Genomic DNA, 10,618 nt, shown 5'->3' on the forward strand with positions numbered 1-10,618 from the left:
CATAATGCAGAGAATAGTATATATGTTATATTATTCGTTGGTCAATAACTCCTTACATTGAAAGCAACATTTTCTTTTTTAAAAAATTATTTTAGATTCGGGAGGTACACATGCAGGTTTGTCACCTGTGTATATTGAGTAGTGTTGAGATTTGAGCCCAAATCTCGCTATTATTAGTGTCTATTGTTTCCATCTTTATGTCCATGTGTGCACACTGTTGAGCTCTCACTTATAAGTGAGAATATGCATTATTTGATTTTCTGTTTCTGAGTTATTTCACTTAGGATAATGGTCTCCTGCTCCATCCATGTTGCAGCAAAAGGCATAATTTTATTCTCTTTTTATGGCTGCATAGTATTCCATGGTGTATGTATACATTTTCTTTATCCAGTCATCCATTGATGAACACTTAGGTTGATCCCATGCCTTTGCTATTGTAAATGGTGTTGTAATAAGCATATGAGTGCAGGTGTCTTTTAATATAATCGTCTCTTCCTTCAGATAGATATTGAGTGGTGGGATTGCAGGGTGGAATTGTAGTTCTACGTTTAGTTCTTTGAGCAATCTCCATGCCATTTTCCATAGAAGCTGTATTAGTTTACATTTCTTCCAATTGCAAATTGTGAATGCAATTTCTCTGCGTCCACACCAACATCTATTGTTTTTTGACTTTTTAAAAATAGCCATTCTGACTGGTGTTAAGATGGTATCTTGTGGTTATAATTTGCATTTCTCTGATGATTAGTGATGTTGATCACGTTTTTTAATGTTTATTGGCTGCTTGTATATCTTATCTTTTGAGAAATGTCTGTTCATGGAGTTTTTTTTTTTTTTTTGCCCCCTTTTTAATGGGATTATTTGTTACTGTCATTGTTATTGTTGAGGTGAGTTCCTTCTAGATTCTGGATATTAGTGTTTATTTGCGGAGGCATAATTTGCAAATATTTTCTCCTATTCTGCAGGCTTTCTGTTTACTCTGTGGATTATTTCTTTGCAGAAGCTTTTTTAGTTCCATTAAGTCCCACTTGTGTACTTTTGGGTTTGTTGCAATGAAAGCAACATTTTCTAGGTGTATTGATCATGGTGTAGGCTAAACTGCAATAACAGGTACTTCTACAATTCAAAAATAATAGAAGTGCACATCTCTCTCATACAGTCTGGAGGGAAGTGGTTAACCAGCTTGGATGGACAAAAGATTGTGTTGGGACCTGAGTTCCTTCTACGTTATTGCTCCTACAGCATTGTTCTCGTTCAGATGGTTGAAACTGATACAGGTCCTTGTACACAATTTAGCCTGCCAGAAAAGGATAATAAATGAATCCAGAGAGTGAGCAATTTTCTCTTGAGCACCTGCTGCAAAGCTTGCACAATCACTTCTGCTCACTTTTCACTGGTACAAAACTAGTCCAATGGCCAACTAGCTGCAAGGGAGGCTGAGAATGCAGTCTCTAGCTATGTGGGATAGAGGGAGGAGGAACTGAGGATCAATTAGCCATCTTCAACACTATGTGACTCTATGTGTGTGTATAGAGCAGCCTTGCCTAAAAGTTTCAAAAGGCATTTTGAAGTCTGACAACAATGAAACACAAATGATATAATTATTATTAACTTTCCATTCATGGAAAGAATGTTCATATGAAAATCTTCAACTAAATACACAGAACACACTCCAGAAATGAACCTAGTAATTTTGTCAAACTTTAAATAGTAATAAATATGTAATCCCAATGCTGCTGTTTAGTTAGGAAGGACTGTATATAACACAGATACCAAGAGGGTGTGTGAAGTGAGCAAGTGTGTGCATGTGTGTGTCTCTCTCTCTGTGTGTGTGTGTGTGTGTGTGTAGAGGAGTTGTTCATAAGAATCAGTCTTAGTACACTGCCTCATCTGAGGAAATCTAGACTTCAGCAGCGAAAAGTAACTTAGTCTATTTTGTGCTGGTATAGTCGAGTAGCAGAGACTGGGTAATTTATAGTGAACAGAAATTTATTGGTTCATGGTTTTAGAGGCTGGGAAGTCCAAGATGGAGTAGCATGTGGCAAGGGCTTTCTTGCTGTGTCATAAAATGGCAGAAGGGATCACATGGGAAAGAGAGGCACACACATAGAGAACTAAAGAGCATGAGAACCAGAGGAGACAAATTCATCCTTTTATAAAAGCTCACTTCTAAGAAAATTCCATTAATCCATCCATTCATAAGGGCAGAGCCCACCTGGCCTAATCACCTCTTAAAGGTTGCACCTCTTAATACTGTTACAATGGGAATTAAATTTTGACATGAGTTTGGGAGGGCACAAACACTCAAACCATAACAGTAACTTAGAAGGAATTTTAATGTTTTGTGTATATTTCTCAGTGTTAAAGGGGATCTATGTTATAACGCACAACAATACTTTTAGAAATATCATCTCTCTTCCACACTTCTTTCAAGCTCCGTATTTGTTGCAGACTCTCCTCAAACTTCCCTCAATGTCAATTCTAGCATGGCTTTTCTGTCTTCTTCCTCCTGCCCCCACCTCAAATTCTTTCTTATTTATATCAACTTAGAATTAGGCTTCTTTTTATAGTTTCATTTCTGCTTTGCTCATTACCTGGATTCTGCACAATAGAGAACCCAGGGCTGACCCAGAAAGCAAAAATCCTTTCCCTTTTCTTCATGTATCTCTGGCCCGGCTGCTCTCCCTGCCTTCTAGTTTTGTATTACAAAAATACCAAGAACTAGACTGGCAAAGAAAGAATTCTTAAGACTGGGGGGAGGGTTAGAATCTGCACAGACAGGAATGAAGGAGGCTATGAATACTTACATATTAAAACGTCTTGTTTCCATCACACATATATCATTAAGAGCTCAAGTGAGGCTAATGTGGGCTGCTATAACTCCAAAACAGATGGAAAATCTCTCAGTTTAAAAATACTCACAAAGCTGGATTTATACAGATGTTCCACCTGAAGGCAGAGCTGGACAAATTAATGCTCACAGTGGACTACGAAACTCTAATCTATAAAGTGAAAAGGGAAGGGAAGGAAACTGAAAGTGATTGAGCACTTACTCAAGTATTGTGCTAAGCTCTTTAAACAATGCCATGTCACTTAAAACCCCCAATAACCTTACAGATCAATGTTCTCAGCTTAGGGATCTACAGACCATATTCTCAGTAGTACATGAGTGGTAAGATTGAAAAATGCTTGTGTTTCATGTCAGAAATACTATGAACATGGTCAACATGAGCATATGCTGAATCATTAGAAAGATTATTTTATGATCAACATTTATAATGAGAATGCCACACAAAGTCCATTGTGCTACTTTAACTGAAGTATGCTAATGAGAAAGGCACTAAGGCAGACTTAATATGTAAATGACATGCATATACATTCATATCATAAAGTATGAGGTCTTTTGGTCAGGACAACCTCATTGTGTATTAAATCAATGATGGCTTTGCAGGAGTTCAAATCCAGAACAGTGTTAAGATATTTTAGTCATTATCTGGTACATGGTAGTGAAGTTGTATCCCAAATAACATGCATCATATTCATATTTTGAGCTATGATTTGATGTAAGTAAAAGACAACAGTGTCATATTAATACTGTTTCTTTGAGTTTCATTTTTTTGCTTTGATTTATATCAGTGTGGTAAATTATTTTCCTCAATTTTTTACTTCATCTGCGTTATAGGATTCTACAACAAAGCCCTTTGTTTGGACTTTGCAATATCTCCCCTTAGAGAAGGCAGAATGTCTTGTTTCCAGAAGGCTGGAAAACAGGACAGTGGTTAGCAGCGGTGAATTGGTACAGTTCTTCAGCAACCTCAATTCTTGCCTCCTCAAAAGAGAGAACACAACTGAGGGACATAAGGCAGAGGGAGAGACCAAGGTAGGTTTTAGAGCTGGAGGGAAAGTTTATTAAAAATCTTTAGCATAGGAACAAAAGGAAGTAAAGTACACTTGGAAGAGGACCAAGCAGGTGACTTGAGAGTTCAAGGACGTGGTTGGACCTTTGACTTCGGGTCTTATACATGTTAGCATATTCTGGGGTCTTGCATCCCTTTTTTCCTGATTCTTCCCTTGGGGTTGGATGTCTGCATGCATAGTGGCCTGCCAGCACTTGGGAACGTGTATGTTGAGCATGTAGTGTGTTTATTGGAGTTGTATGCACACTCACTTGAGGTCTTCTTCCCTTATCAATCAAGTGTTCCTAGAAGGTCATTACCCATTAAACTCTGCAATTTTGCCTCTCAGTGTACATGCTTGAGCCCACTCACCCAGCTGCTGAGATCTTATTGGGAAGCTATTGCTCACCATTTTCAGGTATTTTTTTTATCTATTGGGGGACTACCGTTTCCTGGCACCATCTGCAACCAATTATTATTTTAGAGAGATGGTTAACAATGGCCTGACCACCACCTGATGGTCACCTCACATTCCTGGTAGGTGGCCCTCTTCTGCCCTGCTCATACCTCCCTGGCTACCTACTGTAACACCATGGGGCAGTGAAATATTCCGGCTAAACTATCACTTTTGATGACCAAGGAGGCAAAAAGTGTTATCTAATGAACTTGTGGCACTGGGTAAGGAGATTCTGAATCAGAATGTTGATAACGTGAACAGGCTGAAATCCTCAGCATTTGAAAAATACCACAAGAGATAAACTCAGAAAAGAATTGGCCAGTTTTTAAGCAAAATTGATAGGGAATGTAGCACGTCTAGAAATTCTAGAAGCTGTCAAGTTGATAAATAAAGCTGTTTCTCTTTTTCAATCAGTAAAGTATAAAATTGAAAAGTATCTTGTATTTGAAAGACCTACAAAAATAGCCTCAGAAAAATGACAAAATCCAGGCATAGGCTCATTACAACAAAACTAACAGTAGGTACTTTCCCCTGGACATAACAACTTTTAAGTGGCCCAGTAAATGGGCTCACTGATGCCTGATGTACCTGAAGTACTTGTAACCAAGTTTAGAGAGAGAAAGAGACATGCCTCACAAAGAATTGTAAGTGTGGCTTTTGGCACATGGAACTGTCTGAAATTAACTGCATCAAAAACCAACGGGTTTTTCAGAGAACTATGTTTGCAAAAGTGTTGCTAGATTAAGAGACTGACTTTGAGATGGAAAAGAGAGCTCTAGGCTTCCAACTTTCTATAGGTACAAAGTGGGTGAGAGAGCTGCTCTCACATTCTCCAATAGAGTTGGCCCTCTGTATCCACAGGTTCTGCCTGGGTGGATTTAACCAACTATGGATCAAAATTATTTGAAAAAACAATAAAAATAATGCAACAATAAAAAAATACAAATAAAAAACCACAGTATTGTTTCCATAGCATCTACTATGTATTAGGTATTATACATAGTAACATCTATTACATAGTATTTACATTGTATTAGGTATTATACATAACATAGAGATGATTTAAAGCTTATGAGAGGATGTGTGCAGGTTATATGCAAATACTAGATCATTTCTATCAGGGACTTGAGCATCCACAGATTTTGGTATCCAAGGAGAGGCAATCCTGGAACCAATTCCCTATGGATACTGAGGGACGATTGTACTCTTTTCAGATGTGGCCAGGAAAAATAACGGAAAAGGAAGGCTGTGCCAGAGACAGAGCTGAGACATGAAGAACAGTGGACTGGGGCATTGCTCCAAAGAACAATCCCTGTCCCAGTGGAGAAACTGGCTAATACTTTCATAGCAGGATTTCAGAATTCCTCCGGCCTTCTATTTCAGAAGATAGATAGAAGTTATCACTATCTATCTTCTCAGTCTTCCCCCTTTCAAAAAAGGGCATTTACTGCTATTCCTCAACCCTGTTTCACCATTGTATGTTGGGAGTATAGGTCAACAGATTCCTTGCCTTTTGGTTTATGAATATCTGAATCAAGAAGAGCCACATTTCAACGAGAAGCACAAGATTCTGAACTTTGAGCCCCATGTCATGATTGGTTAAGGCTTCTGATGTATCTCGAGGGATAGGGGAAGCACATCGCATATGGGAACAAAGTGAATGATTATAATTTTTTTTTAAGATGGAGTCTTGCTCTGCCACCCAGGCTGGGGTGCAGTGTCCCAATCTTGGCTCACTGCAACCTCCACCTTCTAGGTTCAAGTGATTCTCTTGCCTCAGCCTCCCAAGTAGCTGGGATTACAGGCATGCACCACCGTGCCTGGCTCATTTTTGTATTTTTGTATAGATGGGGTTTTGTCATATTGGCCAGGCTGGTCTGGAACTCCTGACCTCAGATGATACTCATCGTGACCTCCCAAAGTATTGGAATCACAGGCTTGAGACACTGCACCCAGCTGTGAATAATTATAATCTAAAGAAAATTGTAAATTGAACTATTGCTGCCAGTTTTCCCCTTCCTCCCTGTTATGGATTTATACCTCCATGATCTTTGTCATGGATCTTTGCAGTGCCTCTCCCAGAGTAGGCAGAGTATACTTCCCTGACCCATTAAAGCTGGACTTGGGTAGTATATCAGCAAATATGACACAAGAAGAAACTCTCCATGTGTATTCATGATTTGACTTGGCCTTTGCGATCTTGTGATATATCATTAAAAACAAAACGAAACAACCATGGCTCACAGAGCCTCTGATTCTGCAATGAAGACAGAGGAAGCAGAACTGAATCTACTTGCCACCTGGTGCTAATCCTCACCTAGCCCAGCTGAAATCAGCCAAACCCCAGTGTGAGTATAAAACACAAATATTCGTACTTGTAATTCACTGAGATTTCTGAGGTTGTCAGTTATGCAGCACTATTTGTGTAGTAGTCAACTAATATAATTGGTATAAGCAGCAAAAATAAGCATAAAGAACTTATACCTAAATTTATGTTTATGCATAGCTCAGCAACATTAAATCAGGAAACACTTTGAATCAACACTCTAGGCGTCTTTTTTTTCCCTTAAAGTTTCCATGTATAAATCAAGTTTCAGAAATCCTGCTTTAAATAGTCCCAGTTAACCCCATCGTAGGGATGAGTAAACTGAGGCAACTCTGAGAGCTTGGTGGCTTCTTGAAGCCATAGGCTCTCAGTTGGCTTGCCTGACGTCAGCATGAAGATTTTTCTACAATCTGCCTTGCTGTCTTTGAAAATTAGTTTTAAGTAGCTTTTCTTTTGTCTAGGTGATTATTAAATTAAAATTCCATATAAGCATACAGAGATCAAAAGACAGAGAAAAATTCTTTTTTAAAAAAAGAAAAAAAAAAAAAAAGGAAAGATAGAAAAAAAGAAACTGCCAAATTCCGATGATGAAACCTGGCAGAATAACTATAAGCAAAACTGTGAGTGTCCAAATCCAGTCAGATATTTTCCCCATCAAAGGATTGACACACAAAGCTCATGTGTCTGTGCTATTAGCAGGCAACTGCTTTCAAAATACTTCAAAAACTTGTGACTGTCCACCAATAAGATTGATACTAACATCAAAGTCTGCAGGACTCGAAGATCCGGCAGAATCAGACCTGGAATGAAAGGGCTTCTGGGAATAAAAGTGCAGATTACAAAACAAGTGGATTCTTTTAATGTTCAAGGGAGCTTTTTCTTGTTTAAGTTTTCCTCATTGGAGCATAATTTGAGTAGTTTCAGATGTTAATCACATCATGGAGAGGAGGGAAAAACCCTCCGGAGTATTATTTTTTTCATGTGGCTCAGTGTTAACAGGCCCTTTAAACCTGGAAGAAACTCGTAAGCTCCCTGGGATAGCTTTCACAAACCATCCATAAGACCTGCCATTTGGAACCCTGTTATCCATCAGGGCAGGATGAGGGCTTTCCTTGCTTAAAGCATTGCCTCCTTTTGTGATCAGAGACTCTAAATGTTGCAGACCCCTTGACCCTTTCTCATCTGTCTAGGTGGATCTGCCATGATTAGACCATTGGCATTCACAGAGGCCAGTAGGTAACCAGAATGTGTCTTTTATGAGCATGACTTCGTCAAGGAATTTTGTGGGAGAAGAAAAGTGATAAAAAGAAGAGAATGAAAAACTAATAAGAAAAAGAAGTTAAATCCTCTCCCTTGGCCAACGATACCAAATTTCCCTGCTTTAGAAAACTCCCACTCGATTTCTGAAGTATCTCAAAAGATGCCCACTTGTTAAATTGACCCATGTTGTGGGTAAAGTACTCCCCTCTTCTGTAGGACACACTTAAACACGTTGCTCTGGAAGAAGTTTTGAGTCAGAGAAGGACAGTTACCCCATGGATATGGGTCTTTTTGGGGAATAAAAGCCAGGTGGTTTAGGCCACAGGAGTGACCCTTGTAAACTCAGTTTCAGTCGCTTGGGAGGGTCACTGTAGGTTTTGAGGTTCTCTCAACAGAGAGAGCCCATGTCCAGGCTTCTCGGTCACTGATGGCCTTGGTGGGACGGGGTGTGCAAAGAGAGCCGCTGTTTAGCAAGGGCATGTTTTGTTCTGTAACATTATGATGAAAACAGCACTTAGAACAAATCAAATTAGCATCAATAAAAGTCACAGATTTTTCATCAAAATTGAGATGCACATGGATATTATTGTTATTCATTAACTGATTGGTTACTCTTTTGCAACCATAAGTGCGGCCAATCTATTTTTGTCTTTTCCTAGTTTTACATTCCTCCTACTCCTTTTCTGGGAGTACTAATCTGATCCTCTGCATCATAGGGTAGAGACAGAGAAAAGGGAAATAGCCACAAGTTTTGAAAGGATTGGGGTATCAGTCTTGGTGAAGTTCTTGCCGTAGACTCCTTAAAAGCCATGTTTAGTGTCTAAGATGTCTGAAACAAACTGACATGAATAAAATGGAGATAAACACTTATTTTGCCAATGTTGTGAAACAACTGAGTTTATTAATCAAATAAAATGTCAAAATACTCTCAAAAGCTTCAAAGCACATGTCTAATATCTTCTGCATTGAATTTGACTTTTTGGTTTTTTTTCTAAATTTAGATGTGAAGTGCTTATAACTTATGTATATCTGACAAAATGTGACCTATTACTGATACATCCATCTGAAACTAACATGAAAATCAGATACAGGTCTGTCTTATGTAGAACACTGCATATGTTAGTCATTCATTTTGGGTAAATATATTAGAACCTTTCTATTTTAAAATCAGGAAAATTGTTCTTTATCCAGCATTTTAACAGATGTATTTTATTATAAAGTAAAACTTTCTCACTGAGAAATTTCAAACTACGCAGAGGTAAATGTGAAGCCACCCAGTCTATGGGATTTTATTATGTCAGGATGAGCAGATGAATACAAGGGTTTTCTTTTGAATCCATGAGGTTGCTCTCACCTGCAAGCTATAGAAAGCCTAATCAAAAGAAGCTTAAACACTAAAGGCATTTTTAAAAACCTTTCTTGAGAATGTCAGAGTTTCAGGGAATTCTAGGGCGAGGTAAATCTGCCTCACAGATTCATCAAGGAGTTAGAGGTCTTCATCTTTTCACTCTCCAGTTCCACGTAGATATTTCTGTCATTTGTCATGATTTTGAAATTGCTGTCGCAGTTACCGGTGTCTCATTCAGACAACAGCTTTTTGAGGCAGAAATGAGAATATTCGTGACTTTTTCAAAGTGGGGAAATCTTTCCAACCCTCAGGAGCATATTTACACTAATGTTTCACTGTTCCAAACTGTCTTAATGAGACTGCCATTATTAACACGCTTCAGTGAGGATTTACCCTTGGGTAGATAGGAAGAGTAAATTCAAGAGATCTATTATACAATGTAGTGACTATAGTTAATAACAATGTCTTGTATTCTTGAAAACTGCTAAGAGAGTAGATTTTAAGTGCTCTCACTACAAAAAGATAAGTATGTGAGTAACCCATGTATGTCAGTTGCTTAATTTAACTGTTCTATAATGAATCTATATTTTAAAACATGTTGGTCAGGGGCGGTGGCTCCCATCTGCAATCCCAGCAATCTGGGAGGCTAAGCTGGGTGGATTACTTGAGGCAGTAGTTCAAGACCAGTCTGGCCAACATGGTGAAAACCCATCTCTACTAATAACAGAAAAATTAGCCAAGTGTGGTGACATGCGCCTGTAATCCCAGCTACTTGGGAGACTGAGGCACAAGCATCACTTGAACCTGGGAGGCAGAGGTTGCAGTGACCTGAGATTGCACCACTGCCCTCCAGTTTGGAGGACAGAGTGTAATTGTGTCCCCCCAAAATAAAATAATAAAATAAAATAACCTACTGTACCCAATACAGTCGTACAATTTTTATTTGTCAACTTAAATAAATAAGTAATAGATTTATCCTCAGGCTTGAGAAGTCTAACCTTTCCCAGAAGACTGTTTTAGTTATATATTGTGACACAACAAATTACTCAAATATCTGCAAATTTAGCAGCTTAGAACAACAAACTTTTATTGTCTTGCTCAGTTTGTGGCAGTTGGAATCTGGAAATTGATTAGTTGCATAGCTGATGTTCAGGATCTTTGAAGAGGTCACAGTAAAGGTGTCAGATGGGGTGGCTGTCATTTGAAGGCTTGACTGGGGCCATAAGATCTGCCTCCAAAATGGTTCACAAACACAACTGTTGGCCAGGGGCCTCAATTCCTTGCTGGCTGTTGGCTGAGGGGCTCAGTTCTTTGTTGTCTGCTGGCGGAGGGGC

The sequence above is a fragment of the Saimiri boliviensis genome, chromosome 8 (assembly GCF_048565385.1).
Source record: "Saimiri boliviensis isolate mSaiBol1 chromosome 8, mSaiBol1.pri, whole genome shotgun sequence".
In the NCBI taxonomy this organism is placed as follows: Eukaryota; Metazoa; Chordata; class Mammalia; order Primates; family Cebidae; genus Saimiri; species Saimiri boliviensis.